General features: G+C 35.1%; 2 long non-coding RNA genes and 1 pseudogene across 9 annotated transcripts in view; 1 reads left to right on the plus strand and 2 right to left on the minus strand.

The window, feature by feature from the left end:
* Nucleotides 1-21,688, minus strand: part of LOC141522010 (uncharacterized) — a 354,724-nt gene that overhangs the window by 43,193 nt on the left and 289,843 nt on the right. The window lies entirely within an intron of this gene.
* Nucleotides 6,343-12,443, minus strand: LOC141520252 (uncharacterized). Its single transcript, XR_012477565.1, has 3 exons — nt 12,313-12,443; nt 11,284-11,352; nt 6,343-6,669 (listed from the first exon to the last, which is right to left on the minus strand). It is a non-coding gene; the product is annotated as an uncharacterized LOC141520252 (long non-coding RNA).
* On the plus strand, nt 18,730-19,441 carry LOC141522008 (MICOS complex subunit MIC26 pseudogene; annotated as a pseudogene).

Genomic DNA, 21,688 nt, shown 5'->3' on the forward strand with positions numbered 1-21,688 from the left:
GCTGGGTGATTGTTGGGTCTACGGGGCTGGATGTGGGCTTGGGTGCTCATGGCTCCAGGGCTGGTGCTTCGTACATTGTGCCACCTGGCCATACCTACAATTATTACTATTATTTTTTTTATTTTAATTTTTTCTCTCCCCTTTACTTTATCGCTCAAGCAAGTCTATATTTATGGGGGGGGGGTACTTCATTTACTCTTAAACAAAAATGTTTTATTAATGTAAAAAAACATTTGTACAAAATGAGAATAAAAAAATTAAAAAAGATTCATAAGCCAAAAAAATGTATGCTTGATGCTCTTTTAAGTTCAATCTAACATTGTGCCTTTACTTTAAGTCTAGATAATCAAGAAAACAGTCGGACCCTGATTTGTAGCATTTGCTGATTTCTGAAGTATAAATGCTCAAGATGAAAATTTAACAATCAGCTCTCAGGATATGGCAAGATTCTAGCATGCCCCTGACTACAAACAGATCTGACAATTGATGTCTGTTGACTAAGAGGAAAATGCTTTTGTTTTCATAATTCAGTAGAGAGCATCCCTGCTCTTCTTTTTAATTTTTTTTTATCTATATGTATGCAGCCCAACTGAGAGAGTCTGATGGAAATTGACAGTGGCAGCAGCACTGCAATGACAAGGACCTGTCAAAGGTGAGATCAGAAAAATGCCCCATGTAAAAAATATTCTGAATTTTCTACTTCTACGTGGTGATTCTAGCATAGCATTAATGGGCAACCCACTCTTTTCCCCCTCCCCTCTGTCTGTAATACCATTACAGCACTGTATTCATTCTGCATTTTTAAGGAGAAAGATCTAGGATATGTTTAACATTTTCTATTGAGTGGATTAAAAGATGAGAAAGTGGAAATTCCAGAAGGTGGGGGAAGAGGAAAGAAGGGAAAGTAGAACTTTTTATTCATGAAAACAACAAAATCACATACTGGAGCAGACCTATCTGCCCATATTACTCTATATATTCACTATCTATTCACGGATCATGGAATTAACTACTGAAATACAGCAGCCCCTGAGGTGAAACTCAGCAGTCACAACAGCCAAACAGTTCCAAATGTTAGAGTAGGCAAAGAGAAAAGTGTCTCAGTCAGCTAAACCTGCCAGGGTGTTGGAGCATCAGAAGTCAGATTCAATTAGAAGAATCATAGGATGTTAGATCTGTAAGGGACCTTGGAGATGATTGAATCCCTCTCTCCTCCCATGATAGAGAGGAGGAAACCAAGACCCAAGAAGGGTCCTGATTTCCGTTGAGTGTTACTTCCATAATACTCCTTAATCATCAGAATGCTCAGTCAAATATGATTTTCAAGGTGAAGTTAGGAATGCTGAGGGTACATCCACAACCATTTTACTTTAATATCATAGAAAATAGTTACAAAATTCTCATTCTCGTATACTGCCATCTTGCCTTTTGAGAAATTTAGGCTAGATGAACCAAAAAGTTCATGTAACTGTGCAGTGTCAAACTCAGAAATGGGGGCCACAAAACCATAGAGGGGGATTCATGTGGCTACTTATTGACTTACAATATACATATATATATATATATATATATATATATATATATATATATATTATCTATGTTCTATTGTATTTTTGTTATTTTGTTAAATGTTTCCCAATTATATTTTTGGTTAAAAACTTTATATTTTTAATATTAATTTTTTAATTTTGTTTTCAAATTATCTATGTATCTTCAACCTCTCTCCCACATTCTATGAAGAAGGCAAGTACCATGATGCCAATTATATATGCAAAGTCATGCATTTCAAAAAAAAAAAGCAAGAAAAAGAAAATAAGTGAAAAAAGTAGACATCTATCTGTACACAGAGTTTATCAATTCTCTCTGGTTCTGACCCACACTTAGGAATCACACAGCTAGATTCATGTTTGACTTCTCTGATTAAGTCAAATCACCTTATGGGATAGATGAGAAAAACTGATACACAAAAAGGATAAGTGACTGTCCTTACATATAGCTAATTAGGAGCAAAGTTCTTTATCAATGAGAACTCTTATAGATTGTCCAAACACTTTATGGGATAGACAAGGAAATTGATACACAGAAAGTATAAGTGACTAACTTACATATAGATAATTAGGGACAAAGTTCTTCAATGGCCATGGTATAAGCTATATACATTCTCTTAATCAAAATCACAGCTAATGGTTATATTATGTGACTTATGTGACTATGTATCTATCACTGTGTTAAGTGCTTAAAAATTATCTCATTTGATCCTCACATCAAATCTGGTGTTATTATTCTTATTTTATAATTGAAAAAAAACTGAGGCAAACAGAAGTTATTGCCTATCTATGATCACACTATTGCAAGTGCCTGAGGCTAGATTTCAACTCAGGTCTTCCTGATTCTAGTCTGATTCCCCTATATCAACAAAGTCAAAAGTAAAGAATATTTGTTTGTCCATTTTTCAGGTGTGTACAACTCGCCATGATCCCTTTTGAGGTTATCTTGACAAAGATCCTGGAGTGGTTCACCGATTTCTTCTGCTGCTCATTTTATGGGTGAGGAAACTGGGGATAAACAGGGTCAATTAATTTACCCAGAATTACACAGTTAGTCTTCCTTCCTTCAGGCCTGGCTCTCCATCCTTTGGACCACCTAGCTACCCCATAGAACATTAGTATTTGAATAAGAAGACTTGAGCTACAACATTTACTAAACTATTTAAATAGTGTGACCTTGGGCAAGTATACTCCTATGTCTCCTCTCTTTTCATTTGTAGAGAATTTAAATTCTATCTTGATGGTGGTAAAACAAGAAAAAAAAATGGCTTCAGAGTCATGAGGTATGAATTCAGATATTTTTTTCTATCACTTACTACCAGTGTAATCTTAATCAAATCACTTGTGAGTATCAGTTTCTCCAACTGTAAAATGAGGGAGTAGGACCACCAGATGTTTGATAAAGTCTCTTTCAATTACTCCTATATTCCTCTGATCCTGGACAAACTAACCTCTGAGTTTCTTTCCTGCTCTAGACTTAAAATCCTGAAATTAGGCTGTGATATCAGCAGCCAGATGAAGGAGTTCCCCATTTTCTTGGTAGAAGTCATTTTTATTACTCTGAAGGCTAAAGATCATTGAGGGCCACGTGTTCAGGTTAGTGCTCACAGTTAAGAGCCTGAGTATGTGTGTATTTGCAAAAATAAAGCCCACTACTTTTAATGTTTTCAACTGCATTTTGCAGCCAACCAAAATAAACGGACCTTACCGGTAATTTTTTATTGATACAAGCATTTTTAAGGAACCAAGTTAGCAAATAACAATTTCAAAACATTAGCAAATGACAGCAATGCATAATGCTACCCATTATCACTGTGCCAATCACTGCCTTGGGCTGCATTCTTTTCTAGTCTTTCACAATGAACAATGGATCCACCATGGAGTCACTGTCGGTTCAACATCACTCAAATGCTTTCTTTAAAATCAGCTCATTTGGCTCTGCCTGGCAGCATAAGAGTTCCAAAGGCATTCCTTGCTAGGACTAAGGACATATTTTAATGACAATTGACATTCCTAACTTCCTTCCAGGAGCAATCAACCTGCAGAAACAGTCTTGGCCATATCTATTTACTATGGGTAGAGTAACAGAATAGGGGGGAAAAAAGGCTCTTCTAGGTCTGTGGTCTTTCTGTCCAGTCTATAGTCCATTACCTGATAATGACACCAAGAGACTTCTTGTAGAGAAAAAAAATGGCTGATTGACGTGACAATGATTTGAAAAGTCACAAGACCAGAGGTACAGTTACTTAGGAATTCCGACATTTGGAGCAAATTCATTTGATCTTGGCCAAGGGGATGAGGAAATCCATGATCCTATGGCTAGTAAAGTCTCCTCTCTCCTCTGGGAATCATCTCATTTCCCTTCAAAGCTTATGTCCTAGATCAGGGCTGTCCAGCCTTAGGTCATCTTAGGACCTCATTAAAATAAAATAATTATTCAAGGGCCACACACAGAATAAAAAAAATGCAATATACTAATATAATAGTTAATTTGTAGTCTTACCTTATTAGCAAGTTCTAAGAAAAGTCTTGGTACTTTTAGCTTCTTGGAAATAGGAGAACACTTATCATCAACACAACAGGCAAAGGTGCGAAGCACAAAAGCAAAAACAAAATAACAATGCTACAAAACAACAATATTAAGGTAGGTGCATACTGATTAGTCTGCATTATACAGCAGAAGCAGCCCACAGATTGACTGAAAATTCCTAGGATTTGTTCCATCTGTAACATTAAACACCAAAGTAAATAAGCATTAAAAAGATTATTTATTAGTGATGGAATTAAAAAACCTATTATGCATTCCATGCAAATTATTACTTTATTTTTTCCTCTCATGAAAATTAAAACCCACAGGTGGGCCATATAAAATCACACTAAAACTCAGTAGGTCATATTTTGGACAACCCTGTCCTACTTTATGAGGTCTTTTCTAATCCCTTCAACCCAGTTTTTATTGTCTCCCCCTTCAGATTACTTCGTATGTCATAGTGAATAGTGAGTCTTAGAACAAAGAAGACTTCGGTTTAAATCCTGACTTAGAAACATGCTGACTTTATGTGTGTGTAAATGCATATACACACATGCAACCATAGCATATGTGTGTATGCATGCATACATACATAATGCTTGTACATGTCTTTGGATATATACATGTGCATGCCTAGATGTGTCTATATGTAAGCCATACACCTGTGTGCACACATATACATGTGTATGTATATATTTATATATATATATATATATATATATATATATATATATATATATATACACACACAGCCATGTGGACCAGCACACTAGACTTGAAGCCAGGAAGACATCTTGAATTGAAATCTGGCCTCAGATACTTATGAACTGTATGACTCTAGATAAGTCACTTAACCCTATTTGCCTTAATTTTCTCATGGTGAAATGGACTGGAGAAGAAAATGGCAAACCACCCCAGTATCTCTGCCAAGAAAACCACAAATGGGGTCACAAAGAATTAGACAGTCAAGTGCAGAGTCCTTGCATTCTGGTACCTGGTATAGTACTTGGCTCACAGTAGGTGCTTAATTATACCCCTGTTGATTAAATGATTGACCAGATTTCGACCCTGCTCTTCTTATTCTTACTTCAACTTCAACCTCCAAAATGTTTATCTTGCTCTGCCCTCCCCTTTTCTTGTGCCTTCTGTAATTTCCATTCTATCACTGATTCATTTTCCCCCATCTTATACCTTTTCCTTTAATGCTCCTTCCAGTTTCTTACCATGGAAACCTGGTTCCTTCCCAGAAGATATAGCATCCAAGTCCAGCTTTTAATAATAGATTCATCTTCTCTCATGCTGTGCTACGTCATGGAGTAAAAGAAATAGACATATTTCTTGTTCCCTATTGTTTCTTCCAGATCCTATGGCTTTTGCCATGACTTGGATTTTGAGGTTTATTCTTTTCCTCAGCCTCTCCAGATCTGATCTGCCTGGTCTCCAGTTCATTCTGATTTGCAATTTTCATCTACAATACCTGCCCTCTTACCTGGGAACCTTAATAATCCTATCCTTTCTCCCCTTAAATTCCCTGAAATGCCCAGCTGCCACCACCAGCCAGTTGCTTAGTTCTTATTTTTCCATCCACTCTTTCAATCATTTCCTTTTTCTCATCCCACATTCTGATCTAGTCTAAAGAAAAGTTTGAGAAACCTACTGTGCTGAAAAAAAATGACAGGAAAAAAAAGGGTCTCAGGATCAGTGAGGCTAAGAATACCACTGGACGGCATAGCATGATGTGGTATCTCCTATCTCAAGGATAATAAATGTGTTCTGATCAAATTTCTATTTCCCCTTCTTGCCATACTACTATGTAAGACATGACCCCTGACAGTCCCTTTTCCTTTAGGCTAATTACAAATAGGTACCCCTCTGCCAGCAGTTTGTCTTAAGACTCCTCTAGAGGAAAAACTATCTTTCTGAAGCACCTGATCCAGAGTATCTCTTCTATCTCTTAAGATAAGCAAAGTGCCTTTCCTCAAAGTAAACAGAACCTTGAAGTGACCTGTATTGCTATCTCCCCGCTACCACCACAACTGCCCTGACTTCCTTTACCAGAACAGAATTTGTTTCTCTTGTTCTCTCCTCTCTCTCCCACTCTCTCTCACTCTCTGACCTCTCTCTCTCTCTCTCTCTCTCTCTCTCTCTCTCTCTCTCTCTCTCTCACACACACACACACACACACACACACACACAAACATAGCAACCTATTACCTATCCTTCCTCTCATTTTAAAATTAAATTTCATTTCTTCCAAGAGGCAAACATTTTTCTCTTCTTCCCATCTCTGCCCTACTGAAAAAGAAAAGGAAAAACATTTAAAACAAATCTGAAGTCTTCGCCCATGCTGAGAGAAATCCTGTTCCCTCATGCTTTCCCCTCTTAACTTCTCATGATACCTCAGGGAGTAGAGTTTAGCAGAAAAAATGAAGTATGACTCCAGACTACAAATGGGAGGAAACTCAACCTTCAATTCTCAGCACAGTCACTTTCTCAGATAGGTGCTGGAGTCGGCTCCAAGCAGTTGAAGTCAATTGTTAAATTGGAAATTGGCAAGTGTTAACAAATCAGGACTTGATTTTTTTTGATCACCTAAAGAATGAAGATTAAACAGTGAAGATTAAAATTAAAAAGGTGTCAGGTACCTTTTTTGTCCAGAGAACTATTGCTAAACATTTACCAGTATAACCTGGGCTATATACTAAATATTAACGTTTCTCATGTATTTCTCCTATCCAAATTCCTTTCTCCTACCCAACCATTCCAATATCTGAATTTAGTGTATTTATTCTTTTTCCATAGGAGATTGAAAACAGTTTATTTTTAACCAACTATGACTACAAATAAGCATTTTGAACACAGAACATATTTGTTACAAGCATAAAAGGATGTAAGTGGTACCAAATTCCAAATCTAGTAAAAATTGTACCCCTTGCCAAAAGGGTTCAGGGCAATTCATCATATAAATTATATTTACATCACCTTCCTACCAATATAAATCAATTTTTCATGATCATCATTTATTATATAATATATATTTATTTTAGCTTCATATGTATAATTCTATTTGTCCACCTAGTTTTTAATCATATCCCTTCAGTGAGGGGACTTTTTGTTTTGGTTTTTGTCTACTACAACATAGTAACTTGCACTATTAGGTAGTTAAATTGTTGAATTGAATTCCATGGGACAAGTCTTTAAATATTTAAAGAATGGAGTTGATAACTCTACCAATTCTTCTATTTTTTCAGGATACCTATCACCAGTTTCTTCAATTGTTATTGGTTTCCAGAGCTTTTGTCATACTGGTTAACCTTTTTGGGAGACATATTCCAGATTGTCAATACTTTCACAGAATGTGCAGCACAGAATGGAAAGCTATACTAGAGATGCAGCCTGACCACAATAGAATACAGTAGAATTGTTCCTTCCCTTGTTCAGAGCATTAGATTTCTGTTAAACAGTCTCAGATTACATTAGCATTTAAACAGTTATATCATACTTCTGACTCCTTTTGGGGTCCACTTTGATTAAAATTCTTTGTCTTATTTGAAATCAACTGCTGCTAAACAAGGTTTCCATCATTCTCCATTTGTGGATTCGATTTTTTTTTAAGACTAGTTGAGATCTTTTGCAGTCTTGATTCTATCATTCATCTTTTTCCTACTTCCTTCTAATTTCATGATAGCTGCAAATGTTGTGTTCAGTCAAAATACTGATGATGAGGATAAGGACAATGATGATTGCAATAATAATTACTAGTACTCATATATAGTGCTCTATTATTATTCCCCTAACTCTAACCCTAATAAGCTATTACACCCCCCCCCATTTTACAAATGAGGAAATTGTGGCAAACAGAGATTGTAACTTGCCTACCCAGCTACTAAGTGTCTGAGACTGGATTTTAATTCAGGTCCTCCTAATTTGAAGACCAGAGCTCTATCTGCTGAGTCTCCAATATTGACAAAAACATCAAATAGAGTATGGTTAAATACAAAATTCTTTGGTATATTGGTAAAGACCTCACTCCATGTTGATACCAATTCATTAATCTAGTGGTTCTTAGTCTGTGTACCAAAATCATAAAGAAGTCATGAAGATAAGGCAGAAGATCCAAAATTTCACCTAGCATTGGTATTTTAATCCTTATTTAGATTTTATAAAATATGAAGCATGTCTGAAAATAGTGTAACTTAAGATTTTATAAATAATTATAAATAGTACATATAGATACATTGATTGTTTTTCAAATACAAGTATATATTCTGATATATGTATTAAGATGCAAGTCATTTAAAAGCATTACTTAATTATAATAATAATACTTAGAATTTATAAGGTATTCCAAATCTTAGAGAAATTTTAACATACTATTTAGTATATTTTTAACATACTAAACTTAGAGCTGCACTAAGACTTATGGAATAGTCTGTATAAAGCACTCAAAGGTTTGCAAGGCAATTTAAACCTACTATTTCAGTTGATTCTTACAACTCCTACAATATGGATGATATTAGTTTTCCCATTTTACAGATGAGGAAACTGATGCTAAGAAAGGTGAAATGCCTTGCCTAGGATCACATAATTATGTCAGTTTCTAATGTCGAATTAGAAGTCAGGTCTTCTTGAATCCAAGTCCAACATTATATCCACTGTGCCACCAAGCTGTTTATAACTCATAGTTATGTTTTGTCAGCTCTCTCAATTGTCTGATACTAATATAATGCAATTAAATTTTTAGATTAAAAGAAAATCTTCATATTCAAAAATGCTGGGGCCAATGAATTTTAGGGGTACATTGGTTCAATCAGGTATGAATCCAATTAATTGTACCATCTTGATCACAAGGAAATTGCAATTTACCAGAATCCATAGCACCTTTATAATCTAACTTTTCTTCTGTTACTAAGAGAGGGAAAGGTTATAGAAGTCTTGAAAGTTTACCCCAGTTTTCCATGCATCCTTGATTTTTTTTATAGTTTCCCCATTTTATTGTTACTGGATTCATCCTCTAGATCTCATTTTCAGAGTCAGCAGTTCTAATAATGCCTGACTCAAGCACTTACTTTCCTAGCCAGGACACATTCATATTGTCAAGTCTGAGAGGATTCATGGTCATTGGTAGAATTTCTCCTGACTTCTATCTTGTATATGGAATTTCTAGTTTGTAATAAGCACTTTTGTTTGGTTCTCCAAAGATTTCTCTTATAGATTTTAGGCTGTCCTACAAGGATATTATAGAATATATAATTCCTTTCCCCATCAACTTAACCAAGCTCTCTCCTACCTACTTAAAGACTCAATGACCCTGGTTCCTTTAGATATTTCCCTCTTCATCCTCTGGAATCCTTCCCTAATCATTAGATTTTACTGTCACTTATATAACATAACTTTCTTCATCTTCTATAATATTTGGCACCCCCCACCTATTCCTTTCTGTCTTAATTAGCTTGCTTGAAGCAGATTCATTAACCATTGTCAGGTAGGACTCTACCCCATCAAGCTCATTCTCAGTATTAGAAACTAGACTCCATCATCTCTGGAGACCATAGGATTATGAAGCCTAAGCTTTCATTAAAGTCCCTTCAAGAACTCTCTCTTCCATGTGTGTTTACTGTGTTTACTATTATGCTTGCTCTTAACCAAATCTGCTTTCAATCTTAGTTTCACTATAGTCCTTGATTCATAGAGAGAGCTGAAATAAGAAAGTAATTCACTCAATACAGAAACATGGCTCAGGTATTTCATTTCTCAGATCAATTTTGATGACTCCCCTTCAGCCCCTTCTTCCTAGAGAATTTGTCTTCTAAAATACCTTCTAATATAAGTTCGTAATAGAAAAATATATTTCAAATATATTTATTAATAACAAACAATTCCCTTTACCAATAAGAGAAGAGTCTTTAGAGAGTATACAAAATGTTTTGCTGATATTAAGATAAGTGATATCTATGTCTCCCAATTTAACTTTTTGTAATAACTCTATTAAAAGTGAACACAGAAAAAAATAAAAAAGTGAACACAGTAATCATAGTACATGATACTTTCCCAAGTATAGTGACCAACATTAACTTTTAAGTCAGGTTCACAAACTGTCTAATCATGGATGAGATTTATTTACATAAAAAGAAAATAGAAATTCCTAGTATTAGGAAAGACTGAAGGTAAAAGGAAAAGGGGACAGCAAAAGATGAGATGGATAGTCTTATAGAAACAATGAACGTGAATTTGAACAGAGATAATGGAAGACAGAAGGACCTGACTTGCTATGGTCTATGGGGGACATAAAGAATCAGAAATAACTGAATAACAACAACAATAAAACGTTATAAACATAAGCAACAACATAATCTGATTTGAATTCATGAAAGTAAGTCCTGTTGCACTGCTAAACATGGCCCAAGAAGATAGAATATCTCTGCTATATAGAACTAGTTTTTTTGTCCCAAAAAAGGCAATGCAATTAGCTTTGATAATTAAGTTAGAGAACTCAGCTTTTCTAGTGAAAATAAATTTATTGCCTTGAAATAACTCAGTCAACTTTTTATTAGGTCACTATTTTCTGCTGAAGTATTTTGATGTTTGTTTTTCTTATTTTGTAATAATAAGATAAACATGTATGATGTAGCTTAGTAAGCAATAAATGTGTGTTAATAACAACAGATAAATATATGAGATCCTCAGAGAGAACTGACTACAAATGGGAAAATTTGGTGAACAACTTCAGAAGCTTATGTCATTAGCCACCAGTTGAATTGATGTTAAACAAATTGGGTCACTTAGCAATCTTTCAGAATTTGGGTATAACCTGCCCATAGTTAAAGCTATAAGAAACCCACCAGATGCCTCACACTTCAGCTTGCTTCTGATTTATGACTAGTGCAGGTTCCTGCATCCCACTTCCACACCTGAGGCTCAAGTGTCACTAAGTTCACTAGTGCTGATGACTGACAGACTCAATTCAACTGGCAGCTATTTTGGAGGACAGTGTGTGCCTCTTCTAAACAGAGATAGTGCCTTGTTGTTGAGTACCAGTATGAGACACACTGGAAAGCCCTAGGAAATCATATTAGTGGTTTGTTCCTAGTAGGAATTATTATTAATAGAAAATATAAAATAATATTTGCTTGCTCTTGACGAATAAAGTTTGATAGCTAGCTCTGAGATGTATAGTGTTTTCATTTCACTAGTTATCATACATACCAAGAAATTGGTTTTTCACTTGCACCATACTTTAGAGTCTTGAATGATTGACATAATTTCCCCACTCACCTAAGACAAAAAGACACAACCCATGAATATTCAGGGTTCACCAGGTTTGACAGACTTCTCTCTCCTATTGGAATCATCAAACTCTTCTGATCTTGTATGTTATAATGAAAAATATGGAGGTGAGGTTAAGTTGTTCCCAACTAAGTCAATGCTTTAACTCTATTAAATAGATCTTTTTCATACTATTGTTGAATAAACTTTTTGTAAAATGTTATCTAGTTATCTATAAATGTCTCATTGATCTCTAATCCTGAATTGAACCACTTGACCAATCTGGATTAGGCCAGGTCACAGAAAATCAAGAATTTTACCTCCTTCCCAGACAGAGGCTTCTGTCTCAGGTTATCTCACCTTCCTTCAGTTTCCTCTTCTATCATCTATTTCCTTCCATCTCATACAAATGTCCTAGTCTGCCTTCATCTGTTTTCAAAAGGGTTCAACATCCTAGAGTAACCTACTCAATTCAGAATAAAGACACCAATCTGAGGAGGAGGAGGAGGAAGAGGAAGAGGACGACGAGGAGGAGCAACAACAGGTGCAAAGTCATAGTGGTATAGTAGAAAAGTAGTATAGTAGCAGTTGTAATTGTAGTAGTACAGCAGATGAATAAAGAGAAGAGTTTTAAGATAGAAAGAGGTGATTGAACTGGTGATTTAAAGAATATGGAAGATTCTCAGAGAAAGAGATGGGTGAAACCATTTCAGGAATAGGAGGCTGATGTAGAAGCTGTTGTAGTAATTCTAATATCTTTTACTTTTAAGTAATTATTTAATTTTAATGTGGTTTATGCACAAGTTTTAGGACATCTGTTGCTTAAAGTGAAACATACATTTATTTGTAAAATACAAATCCACTATTTCTTTGGCTAATACATGTACTCTGACACATTTACCATCCTATGTCTATCTCATTCTCAAACTCATTTCATCAAGGTTTTCCTGGTTGAGGAAAGGAATTTACCTTGGCAGAAGTGTAGCCATAGATAGGGTGAGATGGTGAGTCACTGAAAAAGGGTCCTTTTACATCCTTTATTTCAATCCAATGCATCTGCCAGGACGAGCCTACTTCAAAATGAACCCCAGTCAGAAACTTCAGGGTGTGGAGTCCTAGTTATTCCATGCATGAGACAACAAGGCAAAGTATAAATGAAAAGCTGGTCTCATAATGAGGAAGATCTAAGTCTTGTCCCTAAAACGTAATGACTATGTATCCCTACATATGACATTTAACTTTTAAGAAGTCCCCTGGCTACTCTCTAAGAGTATAAATTCCTGAAAAGTTGCTGGTCTTAAGGTAGAGGGGGTTTACTCACTAGAAGTTTCCTCTGCCAAATAAATCACTGGTTCAACAAAATAACAACATTCAAATATCTTGGACCATATTTGCAATGGCTTGGAGACATTCACAACTATGAATAATGATGGAGATGAAGTGACTAGAGAAAGGCAGTCTAATTTAATGCTTCAGAGCATCAGCTGTCACTGAAGTGGCACAAGAAGGGGGACTTGGCTTCTCGTTCAGCATTGCATCATTGGCTAAGAGAGCTGTATGGGGAGGGTGGTAATTTTCTTTTGATGGTCAAAGAATACCTCAAACACAGAGAAGGACCAAACTGAATGATTTAATGGACAAGCAATGAAAACTTTTTACCCCCTTTCTAGGAATTCAGGGAGCAGCAACAGGGATGCTTCTGTAGATGTGCCTACCATGACAATTTTTTCATCCTTCTGGGAGAGGAGCTTCTGTGGGAAAGTCTCCAAACAGCCTAAAGTTACTTCCTCATTGCACCTACACATTAATTACAACACTTTCAGGATAAGCATTTGAAATCCAAGAACTTAAGCATGAAATAGTTCCCAGATGGAGAGGTAAATAGTCCTGCCTGATCTCAAGTTTTAAGTGATTTATCTTACTCAAGGCTGAATATTTAGCTCAGGTAACCACTTCAGCTAAGGCTGATACAGTTGTTATTTCAGGTCTTGCCCAAATAGCCTTTTATGTCGCAATCAAGTAATAGATACAAGATTGACATGTTACAAAGAAAAAGAGCTTTCAGTCAACACAACTCCAATCCATTATTGTGGTGTGTACACTGTGCCCTGGACCTGTAAACACATCTTCATTGATCCTGCAAGCAGATAGAATTATCTCTCCTCGTGTGGTTCAATCTAGCCCTTTTTCACAAAGGTAAAGTGCAAACAATATTGAAAAAGCAGAAAGAGAGTGACATTACCGTCACATGGTAAATAATGACCAGGCACAAGAAACCTATCTATAACATTTCAAACTCCTGTCAGCTCAAATGAGATGTGTAGCCTTTCTATCGCAACCCTCCAAGAGATCAAAGCGTAGGGACTGTGAATTCCTCTTATTGCCATCTCCCCCATCCCCTTCCTTTTTTTTTTAACCAACTGACCAAATCAATAGGAAAAAAGAATCTCATTTTTCAGTTTTGCATTTTTGTGAATACCTTGGATGAGTAAAACCTTCTGAAAAAGATCTAATGGTGTAAGGTCAATAATTTACTTTTTTTTCCCTTTTCCAACCAGAAGCTGTGGTAAGCCTGCTATAGAAGCAAAGTTAATTGATTATAGAATAGGACAAAGAAAAATAGTAATTTGAATGAGATAAAAGTAGAAGTGATCCTTCTAGAGCATTGAGCCTGAAAGCTTTGTACCTTTTAAAAATTCCATTCATATTATCCTGCTACATTTGTTTTTACCTTGTTTTAATTTCATTGGTCCACTGATTTAGAGTATGAAAAGGATCTTAGAAGGTCATCTAATCCAGCTTCCTTCCATTATAGATGAGGGAGCTAAGGTCCAGAGAGGTTAAATGATTTGCCTAAATTCACATAGGAAATAAACAAAAAAGGCAGAATTCATGCAGGTCCTACGATCCCAGATCTAGAGCCCTTTCTAATATACTTGTAACTTCAAATTAAATTGAAATGTATGCAATGAGATATAGAGAGGTATGATTATACAACTAGTCTTGGAGAAATTTAGACCTGAACTCAATCCTGCCTCTAACACATCAGTTTTATGACCCTGAGAAAGTCACTGAACCTCAGTGCCTTAGGCAACTAAGATTATAATCAAATATGGATTGTCCACCTGATCAGTGAAGAGGCTATTCATAATAAGAGGTTCCCATACTGATAAAATCACAGATGAGAGAGAGAAATGGGAGGGGAGAAGAGCAGGAAAAAGAAGAGAAAGAAGAAAAGAAAGGAGGAGGAAGAAGAAGAAAGAGGAGATAAGATTAGAGGGGAAATAGAATGGTAACATCATTTTGCTGGGGGGAATCTCTATAATAGAGGGTACTTATAAATAAATATCATGTGTCCAGTTAATTTCTAGACTTAATTTTTATCCATAATAGAAAATGAATATTCAAAATATAAAGTTAAAAAATATGTCCTTGAAAAAGTCACCTTCTATATGTGAATTATTCAACAGTAGCCATCATTTTACTAATTAACTCTTCAATACCTGTAACAGTGAGGAAAGAATTTTAAAAAATCAATTAAACATCATGATTAAATTTAGACACAAAATTCTATATATTATATGTAATGCATATATTATCTATCCATCTATATTAGAGATTAAAGGAACAAAGCTTAAATAAATAACCCTCTACCTTCCTTGCCCATCAAAAAATTCTCCCCAAAACCAAAAATCATCTGAACTCAAAATGGAAGTGGAGTTGCACCTAAATTTAGGCAGTATCTATAAGGACACTTTAAACTACTGGGATTTCTTATACACAAGGTGTTAATGACATGCTAACACAACTCACACTACAATCCTTTGATGTGCCTACTAACCCTTTGAAGTGTCTTTTCAATGGAAGGAAAACCATATTTTTTTATCTTTAGGATCCCAGGAGGATGCTTATGAGATCTAAGTCACCTCCCCCCTACACAAACTGACTTCTCCCCTAGTAATGTTGCAGTCCTTTTTCCCACATTTCTGTGAATTCTAAGGGAATCGGTAGCTACTCTGCCTTGAACTTAACCAGCTGGGACACTTTTTTGTTAGACACATTTAGGCTCTTTTCTGGTTGGTAAATGTGACAAATAACATTTTCCAAGCTTTTGGACCTCACTGACACCCATGCAAAAGGGATGTACATATACATTCCAGCATTTGCTCATGCTTAGTCCAAATTAGCAGTCGAAACCAAAGCCCCTATAGTGTATCTATGTGCAAATACAGACCATTTATACCTAAAAATTGAACCTAAACTGGACTGGATTTCCTGCTCATCTCCAATAGGTGAACTTTTAGATTAGCTAAGGATGCTCACAAGAGAAATCAATTATCTTATATAAACCTTTCAGAAAGGCTACAGAACAAGTAGTATTTTTATTTAAAAATAAAATAGCTATGTGGTTGTCCCAATTTGGATTCAAACTGTCTACCCAGAGTCTAATCTAGGATAGTACAGTTGTAATAAATAGAATATGAACTGGACATTAAAATATTAAAATCTCCAATTACATCCATTCTTTCATTAATGTACCATTCTTCCATTAATTTAGGCAGTATATTTTTCTATATGAACTATTTAAATAGATCTGTATATGAATAAAAACTAGAAGGGCACATTAAAAAATCATGGATTTTGTATTGGAAAAGGTCATAGAACTCAAATTGCAAATGAGGAAACTGTTTTCCAAGAAGAGAGAGTCATTTGGTCAGAGTAATACAGATAATAAGAGTCTAAGGCTGGATTTGAACTCAGACGTTCCTCATTGCCAAGCTAATCATTTTCAATATTTCACATTGACTCTGATGATCTAAAGTGAAGTGAGAAGACCTGCATTAATCTGAATTCTGCCACTATTTAGCTTGTGAGAGAACAGTTCTATTTTAAAAAAATCATAAATCACTTACTTTGAGATAATGTGATAGGTTCCTGCCCCTGAAGTGCTTACATGCTACTGGGAGAGACAGTGTGAGTCTAGATAACAATGGGGAAAATCAGGAGAGGTTTCATGGAAGAGACAACACCTAAGGTGAGCTTTGAAGGAAGATCAGTACCCTTAAGAGGTATAGATGAGGAGGGAGGTAATTTCAACCTGGGGACATTCTATATATGGAGATGAGGGATAGAATGTTAAGAGCATTGTGAACAGGTAACTATATGTTTAGAACACAAAATACAAGAAGGGAAGTTATTCGAAATAAGTATAGAGAAGTAGATTGGAACCAGATTGTAATAGGCACTGAATATTAAGACTTAAGGAAGTCTGTATTTTAGCTTAAATGCCATAAATAGCCATTAAAATTTTTTGAGCAGAGGTCTGCATCCCAAAGAGCTAAAAAAGATGGGGGGGGACCCATTTGTACAAAAGAATTTATAGCAGGTTTTTTGTGGGGGAAAAGAATTGGAAATTGAAGGGATGCTCATAAATTGGAGAAAAGCCAAACAATCTATAGCATATGATTGTGATAAAATAGTATTGTGCTGTATAAAAGGGCAAGCAGGATGTTTTCAGAAAAACCTGGAAAGGTAAACATGAACTGATGCAAACCAAAATAATCAGAACCAGGGAACATTGTATATAACATCACTAGAATTGTGTGATGAATTATAAATGACAGCTATTTTGTGCAATATAATGATCCAAGACAATCCCAAAGGACTAATGTCTATAGAGAAAGAATTGATGTCTGAATATAAACTGAAATAGGCTATTTTTCATTTTCTTTTTTTGTTCAAATCTTCTTTTGCAAAATGAATAATATGGAAATGTTAAAATGAATGCACATATAAAAAAATTCTTGAACAGGAAGAAGTCACTTTTACCTAAAAGGACCTCAATTCTCTCCTCTGTATAATGAGTTTGACCCTGAAGATCTCTAAAGTTCCTTCTACCTAATCACCTATGAACCTTCCTCTTTACCTTCCTTTATTATGCTACCTAACTAAATACATTGACTTCCTCTTTCATGAATTCCCATTTTCAATTCACACAATTATTCTATATTAGTCTTTATAACTGATACCGTTTTCAAATCACAATCTATCAAGACACTGTCTTCTCAATTTAATTTACAGGACTGTATCCTCAAAACTAACTCTATTTGCTGATAACAGGATGGTTTACTTAAAAAATCCTAGGGAATCAATAAATAAATTATTTGAGACAATTAAAAGCTTCAGCAAATTTGTAGCCCACAAAACAAGCCTATAAAAATGAATAACATTTCTATACAATAATATTCAATGGGCAGTTACATAAGGAGAAATACCATTCAAAATAACCATAAGAGGGGCAACTTGGTGGCACAGTGATTAGAGTACTGATCCTGGAGTTAGGAGTACCTGAGCTCAAATGATGTCAGACTTTTTTTATTATTTTTTTTCCTCACTTCCCTCCCCCACCCCACCCCCACAGAAGGCAGTTTTCTAGTCTTTACATCATTCCCATAGTATGGATTGATCTAATTTTGAATGTGGAGAGAGAAATCATATCCTTAAGGAAGAAACATATAGCATGAAATATAGTAGAATTACGTAAGACAACATTTTTTGAACTGCCTGATTCTTAATCTCATCATATTGGCTTTAAGTTAACATACACACACTCAGTTAAGTTAAGAAACTTATCTTACCTTTAAAGTGTTAAAAGATGAAAAGGGGAGGGAGAGGAAAGGGTGAATTTGTACAACCATTCTGGAAAGCAATTTAAAATTAGACAAAGTAGCTAAAATATTCTTTGGCTTACAAATTCCTCTACTAGTCATATATCCCAAAGAGGTAACAGCAAAAAAGTAAGTTCTATTTATGTAAAATATTTATAACATCACTTTTAGTATGTGGTAATAAAGAACTGCAAAATAAAGTAAATGCCTATACATTGGGGAAGGGATAAATTGTAGTATATGAATGTAATTTAATATTAATATAATAATAAATTATAAATGATGAATACAGAGAAGTATCAAAGACTTAGTTGAACTGATATAAAGTGAAGTAAGCAGGGGTCAGAAAAGCAGTATGTAAATCCTATAACAATGGGAATAGAAAGAACATTCACAACCACAAAATAAAATAATCAAAGAAGCATGCTATGAAACTATTATAAAGAGTAAACTTAGTCCCACAAAGAGAAAATGAAAAATACCTCTTTCCATTAGTACTACAGTGGGGAGTCCATAGATATAGACCATGGATTATTATTTTTCATTTATTGACCATTTTTCATAATTTCCCCTTTATCTTTATTCCCCCCAAAAAAAATTTCTTTGTTTTAAGTGTTGACTTTTTAAAAAGGGAAAGGGGAACAACATGGATGAACAGTGTTGCAAAAGAAAATGAACAAAATTGGACCCCCGAGCTGGCTCCGCGGCTGCTGCCAGCATGTTCAAGGTAATTCGATGGTCAGTGGGTTCTGCCAGCTTGAGTCTTCTCTCCTTCAAAGTCTATGCATCTCATAAAAAGGAGAAAAGGGACAAATCTTCAGTCCGAGTTGATGAGCTTTCACTCTACTCAATTCCAAACTTTGAGTCCAAATATGTGGAGGAAACAAGAAGCCCCTTGGAAAAGGCATCTCACAACTTAGAAAGTATGCTGTACCATATGCATATTGGTTTCAGGTTGCTTATGACAAAACTAAGCCTACAATAGATACTGCTATTCAATATGGAAAGGCCAGCTGTGAACTTTTCCAAAATCCACCTCTAGGATTTTTGCCAAGACTCGGTGTGATTGGTTTTTTCTGGAATTTTGGGATACTTTTTTTGGTAAAGGTTCAAAAGTAAAGAAGCTTTTATATACAGTTGGTTTTATGAACATTACTGCAGCTGTATATTATCCACAAGAGGCTTTTGAATTTGCCCAGGTCAATGGGGAGAAATTGTATGATTGGAGCTTACGAATATTCATAGTCCTAGAAGATATATGGAAGACATACTTTCAAATGGAGGCAAACCAGGAGAAGGCTGAAGATGTGAAGCAGTCATCTAAACAAAGAAATAAATAGAATGATCATAGTGCTGCCCATTTTCAACAGAAGTACTACAAAGACTCCATGCAGAAACCAGTATTTTGAACAGATAAAGAAAGATGGCCAGAGATATTGCTATTGAATGAAAAAAAAAGTGTCTTTCTTTTTCAGGAAAGATTATCTTTGCCCTCTTTGTTATCTCTGGTGATGCCATATTGCTGAATGGACTAGTTTGTTATTCTTTCATCTAGAGATAAGTTTAAGCTCCTGGACTCCTCATCCTCATGTTACTATTCATGTACATAATTAAAATTCCAAGTAAAAACAAAAAAAAGAAAGGAAAATGAACAAAATCTTATATTTAAAACTTCATCTCTTGAATTTGTTTCAGTGAAATCCCCAGTGAAATGGAAATAACATTTATGCCTGCTCATCAAAGATAAACTGTGCTTTTTTATCTTCCTCTTCAAAAACACCTATTCTTAATGCCTCATCATGTCATAGAGATCACCTTGAGTTCTCTAAGACTGTATCAATGGAATGCAATTTCACTTAAGATTCTACCAAGCTGGAAATGCTTGAAGGATAATCTTCCTAATATATATGTACCTATCCTATGAGTCCTAGTTTAATACAGAAAGATTTATCCTCAGTGGATTGGTCACTAAGTGAAAAATTCTTTGGTCAGTGAAAATCTGAAACAAAGAAAAATTTGCAACAGACTTCAGTCTCGTAAAGTCCATTTCAGCAGCAATGGTGGTGGACAGAAAAGAAGACTGAGTACATTATAAAAGTCTTATTCAATGAAAAGGCATAAAGAGGACACAATATGCACTGAAGGTAAGAGTACCACCATCAAAGAGAACACAGATCCGTTGAAGCATTTAACTCTTGAAAAAAATACATCAGCCAGGGGAAACTATTGATATCATACTCTCATTCCTTGCTTGTTGAAATGTAAACATTAAGAGAGTAATAGGAAGAAAGCCATAGAATGGTCAGTTTCTTTCAATAGATAGGAAACTATAGCAACAGAAATCACTGTCCTTCACAGAGAGGGATAGTATCATTGAGGCAGTCCTGTATGGCTTTTGAAAGTTTAAAAATAACATTAAATTAATAAGTGGAATTTTTTAAGGTATTTCTACCTTTGTTAGAGTCAAGTGGTCAGAGCTCAAAGCTAGGATCATAAGTGTTAATGCAGTGCCAAGCATTATGGTTTTCCAATCAATTTTATGACAACTCAATGCCCAGAAAAGAACAACAAAGGGACAAAAGCAGGAAAGTATAAAGCAGTTCAATATTTGCCAGACCATTAGTTATGTACAATTCAAGAAGGCTTACTTGCAACTGCTTTGTAAAAACAAGATATGACTAAACAAAAGTAGACACACCAATAATTTTCAAGGTGAATAGCAAAATGTGATAAGTGAATGAATAAATGAAAAAACATTTCTTATTTAAGCTAAGATATGCAGAGTTCTAGGTTGCAAAGAGAAAAAAAGCAAGAGAGTCCTACCCTCACATTCTAATGGGAGTAAACAGCATATATGGGAGGTTTCAGCTGCAAGTTAGATGGAAAGACCTCATGGTCCTTAGCGTGAAGCAACAAAAAAAGATAATGAACTTTTGTCGATGTCATTTCAACTGATGAATATTCATCTTCACTTTGAATGTTGAATTATTACATGATATTCAAAACTTTTCTGGATCTTTTTTAAGTGAAAGATCTTCTGAAGCTTCCAAAATTATTTGTTATATTTACAAGATTAAACACATATATGAATGTATTAAGTATCTACTATGTGTTAGGGACTTTGCTAAGTACTTTTTACAAATTTTTACTCATGTTTTCCTCATATCAACCCTACAAAATAGTTGCTATTATTAGTCCCATTTTGCAATTGAGGAAACCGAGGCAAGCAATGGCTACGTGACTGGTCCAGAGTCACAAAGTTTACTCTCAGATCTGACCCCCCCCCCAGAAAGATCTCTTTGGTATAACTCAGCCTACAACATACAATTTCATCCAGTTGAACTACTTGGAACATTCAAGATGCTCCCACTACCAAACTACAGCAATGGCATAATCCTAACGGAACATATCACCTGTCTCTCGAAATGTACATTTCACAATCTACTTAAAATTGAAAATAATATTTCTTATAAGCATCTTAGGAGATGTAACCTGATATAGTTGGAAAAGGGAAGATATGAATCAAGTTTTTGACTTCCACTGAGATATCCAATAGATTTAGATGTTAGGAGAGAAGTTAAGGCTGGATAAATAAATCCGAAAAGCATCCTCATAAAAAGGATAACTGAATCCATAGCAACTGATGAGATCATTAAATGAAATAACATTGATGGAAT

Source organism: Macrotis lagotis, chromosome 4 (assembly GCF_037893015.1).
Source record: "Macrotis lagotis isolate mMagLag1 chromosome 4, bilby.v1.9.chrom.fasta, whole genome shotgun sequence".
Taxonomy (NCBI): domain Eukaryota; kingdom Metazoa; phylum Chordata; class Mammalia; order Peramelemorphia; family Peramelidae; genus Macrotis; species Macrotis lagotis.